Below are 7,088 nucleotides of genomic sequence, written 5' to 3'. Positions count from 1 at the left end.
TGATATCACAAGTGGGAAAAAAAAACCAAGCAATACTAAAAAAAAATAAAAAATTGTACCTAGGTTTAATCAAGATTTCACCTCAAAAATTTCCGCCATCAAAAAGTCCAAAAAATTGCATTAAAGACAACTCCTTTTAAATTAGTAATAAATTTAAAGATATATTTTTAGAGAGTAAGTTTTTGAAAGTATATTATGCCTATGAATAATTCATATATGAGAATAAGGATCTATCTCAGATTAAGAATATTTATGTATGGGAATAAGGATTTATCTAGTATTAAAATAAAATTTATAAATTATTTTTAAATTAGTAAATGTTAAAATATCATTTGATTTATTAATAAAGCATAAACAATTACATCTTACAGGAAAAGAGGAAGAGAATTGTACTGTTACATCTTACTAAAGAAGAAGAAAAAAATTATACTAAACAAATAAAATAAAATACTAATTATTTTAATATCACGAATAGGAAAAATAGGAAAAAAAAACCAGCGACACTAAAAAAATACATAAAAGATTCTACCTAATTTTCCATCTATATTTAATAATGAGATGAAATGAATATCTCAGCGAAATTTTATCTAATCAATCTAATAGTTATAAATGAAGGTATGGCATAAAAAAAAAAATTGAATTTAATTCTATCATAGTTATATTCTATATATTATTCAAGAGTATGTTTGAGTTGTGCTCGTCTGTTTTGTAAAGTTATTCTTTTGACATAATTTATTACGATAACTGGACTATTGAGTATGCATTGTGAGACGTTGAGGTTGGGAGAAACAACTCGCATTACGAGAAATTTAAAGGCTTGAGCACCCTACCTCTGCACATGATGGTGAAGAGCACGCTCTGAGCGCTGGCTTTGCCAATATTTTTTGGTTCAGCAATAGTTCACTGAATCCGTGGTCAAGTCAGGAAACTTATCAAATTTACATTTAAACCATAAGAATTTAGCAGTTTCACAACTCATGTTAACTATTGTCTCCCATGTTCGATAAGCTCCTAAAACAACTCGGTCCAGTGTTACACATCAAAGGGCCATTCAAGTGCTTCTTTTCCAAACGTTGGAATGATTAAACCCTACTTTTGTGTGGTTTTACTACAGCATCCTAAAAACGGTCTATACAAACACTGAAAACTTCCCACACTTCCTGTATATTTTCTTTAAATACATCCCACTATTTTCTCTAAATACATCCCACTCAACCTGGTGGGGCATGATCATGATGTTGCTGCCACTATGTTTGTCTGACTCTTTTCGGACAATAAGATTCCAGAAATAAAATTTTCCACGTTGACATTGAGTTTTCGGAGATCAAAATTCTTAGGTTCAGTTTTCCGATGTCCTTGCGATTTCCCTTCCAAACAGAGGTTTTCCCCACAATCCTTGGCAATGGGAAAGTGTAGGGGTTATGTTCAATGAGGGGACGAGTTTATCTGCCATAATGATTCATATTGTTTTGTGAAATATATTTAATGACATATTTTCCATTAGATTTAGTCTGTTTAGATAAGGGTTTTATAGAACTGGGAAATGTACTTGTATGTTATTTATATCAATCTTGCTATTCATGTTTTTTTAAACTCAGTTCCTATCCGAGGTAGAATAAACAAGAGCAACAAAAGAAGTTGTTGATATTTGTGATATTTATTAAATTACATAGTAAAAAAATAATATTCAATTCCAGAACCACCCTCTTCTGCAGGGGTAAGGTGGCATCCAAACCTATCCTTCACTATCTTTCTGGGACCTATTCCCACAAATCTATACTCCAGCAACAGAGATAGATGACGCAGGGCACCAGCAGAAATAGAGACAAAGGCACCACCAGAACAACGACATAAATAAGTTAAGCACACCCAGTCCATCCCAACAATGGTTTTCCTTCTTTCTTAAAAAAGGGCCATTGAATAAAAATGTATTCTGGATTAGAAACAAAGACTTCATTTTTCTAAGCATTGCAATTTAAGTTAAGCACACCCAGTCCATCCCAACAAGGGTTTTCCTTCTTTCTTAAAAAAGGGCCATTGAATAAAAAAGTATTCTGGATTAGAAACAAAGACTTCATTTTTCTAAGCATTGCAATTTAAGCTGGGGTCCAAGATCACAACCAGAACTATTGTCAGTAGTCAAACACCTTGCATTGCAATTTAAGTTGGGGTCCAAGATCACAACCAGAACTATTGTCAGTAGTCAAACACCTTGCAAAATAACCATGGCTTCCCAAGACAAACCTAATATTTCCTCTTATACACTTTGAACTATTGATGGGTCTTGGTATCAACAAATTAACTTTTAGGAGCAGTCTAATTATTAGATAGTTTTTCCTTTTCCACTAGAATCTGACGTCACAATTTTTGGAAAAAACATGAATTTAAGTTGTTTGAAATGTGTCTGTGAGTGTATAAATAAATTCAGTGGCCTGAAAAACTCCTGGGGCACTTGATTTCTGCAGATTACACGACTGAAACTTAATATTCCAATAAATTCCTGCCAAATTTTAGTCAAAATTGACAGGAAAAATTGCCCGGAAAAGGGCAAAAACATCTAACATTTAGACTATAGCTATCCTTTATATCATTTGCAGTTATAAAGTAAAAAAATGATGTCACTATTATCCTCTTCAAAAGCATCAATAAGCAAATCGACATCAAAGTATTGAGCTGACCATTATCTCTCTTTTTACAACCCATTGATGAGAGATCGAGTCTACTGGGAGTGAAAGTTTTGACAAACTTTACTTAAATTTTTTTAGGCTACCATCTATACATAGAGCATGTATAATATTATTGGAAGTAAAAGCTTTGGGAAGTATTTTTCTCACATCCATATCTGTCTGCAAGGGTTTTTTTATAGATATAAGTGTAGTTGGGTTTCACTAAATCATCTAGGAAATGATATGAAGGACCAACTCAATTCTCTGTAAGTTTGAACATATGCATAACATCATAGACCTATGGCTTAAAAGTAGGCCTTTATCATCGTATTAAATGCCATAGGATTTAAATGTGATATATTTGAACCTTGTAACAAATCATATCTTAATTCTATTGCAGGCCTATGAACTAGTGCTATAAATCCACAGAAATGGCCATTGCATTAAAAAATTATCTAGTTTACAAGTGAAAACTTCATTTCTAGACATTTCACTTTAAAACTAGGTACAAGAGCAAAACTAAAGCTAACCTCAGTCGCTAGACAACTTGCAAAATGACCAAGGCTTCCCAATCCAAAGCTAGTGTGTCCTATAGTACAGTTCGTAGTATCGACGGGTCTGAACATGAGCAGATTATCCTTCATATCTTGTATAGTTAGAAAGTACAATAACTTTATCATTGTTGTGCTCTTTAAAAACTATTGGAAACTTGGATGTAACATGTTCTTAGAAAAACCTATTCTTAACTTAAAGATCCAAGTGGAAACATTAAGAACAGGAATCTATATTTCTAAATCTTTCCTAGAAGTTATAGTTGCTACCAATTTTCCCAACATTTTTGTAAGTTTTGCAAACAGGCTTGTTTTTCAACTGCAATTTAAAGCTAGAAATAAATTGCCAAAATCACCATGTTTCTTTAAGAGGACAAAATTTTATGATCATTGCTGATCTGTATTCCATTAATGGGAATCATATACCAAAATGATGTCATCTTTGATATGTTATTCACTCTCCAAACCATATCTTCCTTCAGAAACTTGAATAGTTTTATGAAATCAACACATGCTGAAAAAAATTCCTTGACCTTACAGAGAAAAATTTATACAATAGGACTACCCACAGAATACGATAGCAGAAAACCATCGATTACAGACTGAGTTTTGTTGCCAAACACCAACATCAAACAATGTAGCCCAAAACTAACAACAGTGAGCCATAAAACTCTCAATTTCGTCTTTGAAATGTCAAGGTAGAAGCTACCATTAAAACTCAATAAAACAATTCCCAAGATACCATACCCCATAGACCAAAACAAGACAATTGAACGAGATACCTGGAAAATCATAACCTTGGAGCCCCGATAAAGAAAGCACGACCATATTGTAATGGCAATTATCCATATTTTCATAAATATTTAGGATTTTATCTATAGTAATATGACGGTTATCGGTTCACAAACTATTGTCATTTCATGCGGACAAACATTTTCTTATTTGGGGTTTAGAGCTATGATAGCTTGTATAATTTACAAAAGATATGTATGATTATTGTTATTTGTGATTGATTCTTTCTTGAGCAGGGTTATCTTAAAATAAAATAAATTTAGAGCAATAACAACTTTAGTATGTGAATGATGCTTCTCAAGAGTAAGTTCATATTGGTGGTTGAGAGTTTTTGATAATAAAAAAATTGAAATAAAATTAAAAATTAAAAATTAATATATATTTTATTTTATTTTATTTTCTATGGCTCTTTTTTGGTTTTCAAAATATTTTTGATTGAATAAACATGTTTGCACATTTTAATGTTCATCATTAGAGAAGTATAAGTGAAAAAGAATATAAAATCATTGTGAGTATTAATTTTGTGGAATATTTCTATCATTGAGTTTAATTATTTCTTTAAGCTTATGAACAAAATTGCTAGGAGTCTTTGCTGGTTAGCCATACATGTTATGAGTTTACCAACGTTAATACATTATTTAGCTAAAAAAAATTATATTTATTTAGCTAAAAAAAATTATATTTATTTTCTTAAAAAGGGGTTAGTGTAATCTGAAATCACTTTCATTTATGGAACACGATTTTTTGTTAAATGTTTTTTAATGCCTTGTTAAAAGAGGTTTAAATAAGTTTTCATAGTTATCATGTTTTTTCTTTCATTTAAACCGATGATGTAAGGAGGGATGTGCAAGACCTTAATATTATATTGGGTCTTGGCATTATTCAATTGTTAAAGCTAAATCTCATGTAGGGGACGTGATACTAGTAAATTGTAATTTTTTTAACGGTGATTATGAATTCAAGTGTAAGAATAGGAGAGAAGAGTTTTTAACACCAATGGAACATTGTATTTGAAAGCATGATTAGACAAGTGGAAGATATATTCAGTATTGTTTTTTTTTTATTGTTGATGGCTTACTCAATTTAAGATTATAGAGGTCGGGAACAAAGTGCACTCTGAGTTGTCTTTAGTGTGATTTTTTGGAAGTTTTTCTAGTGGGTTTTTTAGCTCTAATTTCTATAAAATTGGGTAGGAATTTATTGAAATCATGGGTAACCCCTACACAATGGAAGTGCCCTAGGAGTTTTTCAGGCGTTGAATCAATATATACAATAAAAAAAACGAGTTTAAATAACACAATTCAAGATTTCACCTCAAATTTTTCCACCTTATTCTGGCACCAGAAAGTCCAAAAAATCACACTAAAGACAACTCCCTCAAATAATAATAAAGACTACCAAAATTTACCATGACAATATAAATATTTTTAGTATACATCATGGTTTTAAAAACATAATTAAAATTAACAATGGTATAATTTTCCTAAATATATTTAAATTATTAAAATATTTTAATATACATAAAAATAACTAAATATAATCTTCCTAAATATATTTAAATCATTAAAATATTTTAATATACATAAAATAAGTAAAACATAAATAAAACATAAAATAAGTAAAACACAAACATAAATAAATATCTTTCCGTGAGAAATAAAATTCAAATATGTCACTAAAATATGCAGAAACCAATAAAATACACGAGACACATATGTGATTAGCTATAACAAAACTAACAAAGATCTTATCTTACTCTAACTAATTAAAATATAACACCAAGCTTTCACCGTATTAACTTTTCCTTTATTTTCACAACCTCTAAATACACGATCAACATCATAGTGGTGATGCCATTATTTGGCTTCTAAACACTTAACACTCGGTAGATAAGGCTTAACACGTGGTATGGTAGATATAAGTTTAAAATGTTTATATAAACTTTACATTTTTATATATAAAAATATGTTTATTTTAATTTTATTAAAATTTAGATTATATATATGTTTGGTATTTTTTTATATGTTTCAATTTAATATATATAATATTAATTTTATATATTTAACTAGAATGGTTTATCGTAAATATTAAATTTTTATATGCATATTAATTAAATTTAAATATATTCAGATGCAGGTGACAATCTAGTCATTTAAAATGATTAGATTGATGGGCAGCGAGAAGATGGGCCACATGACCCTCTGCTTTCCCTCCCATGTCAGTCTGATATGAATTCATGGCGGCCTACAAGCTTCATTAAATGGGTACTTTGGCTGAGATTTACCCATCATGCGCATATCAATGAATTCCACTCGCCATAATGTTGTTCTTCCCCCCCCCTGCTCCATTGCATTTGTCCGCCTCAGGCTGCTGAACCTGGAGCTGTTGCTGGTTGGTAAGCTGTGTAGACCTTGGTAATGGGCATCACTTCTCCCAAACTAGGCTATGCAATTTGACATCAACCCAACCTTCCCTTGCTCATCCTCTGTTCAATTCTTCAGCCAACTCCCCCACTAATAGCTCGGCTTTGCATTCTGCCATGGCATGCATTCATCACCGAATGCGAATTCGAAAAGGGGGATGTCGTGGTGGTAGCGTCTGCCCTCTTGCGACGCCTAGCCCTGAATCCGCCTCCACCTCCCCTTCCCCTGACATTCCCAACCCATATGGCTCCTTCTCTGGCAGGTATCCTGATACCTGCAGTGGTCGTGGACGCGCACAACTTCAAGGCGCTAGCCGAAAAGATGTTCCTGTCCACACCGCAAATTTTCCTCTCCCCCCTCACCCTGCTCCCCACTTGACCCAATTTCGCTTCCGCAACACCCTGAAGAGACCTGTCATTACAGCCACTATCACCATCGTTTTCTCTGAAGAAAATGATTCTCAGGATGCTCCGTTGGGAACACTGGAGCGCAGCAACGGGATGCTCACAGGCTCAGGAGCGACCTTATTCAGGCAAGCAACTGATGGATGAGGAGATGGTCATCCTGCATGGCAAGGCATTGGGTGGCGGTCAGCATGTAGTGGAAGGAAAATCTGGAGACATGCAAACACCTGGTGGCAGAATGGTTGACAGATC

Source organism: Pinus tabuliformis, chromosome 3_1 (assembly GCF_031772625.1).
Source record: "Pinus tabuliformis cultivar Carrire ecotype Pingquan chromosome 3_1, CPIR1, whole genome shotgun sequence".
Taxonomy (NCBI): Eukaryota; Viridiplantae; Streptophyta; class Pinopsida; order Pinales; family Pinaceae; genus Pinus; species Pinus tabuliformis.
This window is presented reverse-complemented; position numbering follows the sequence as displayed.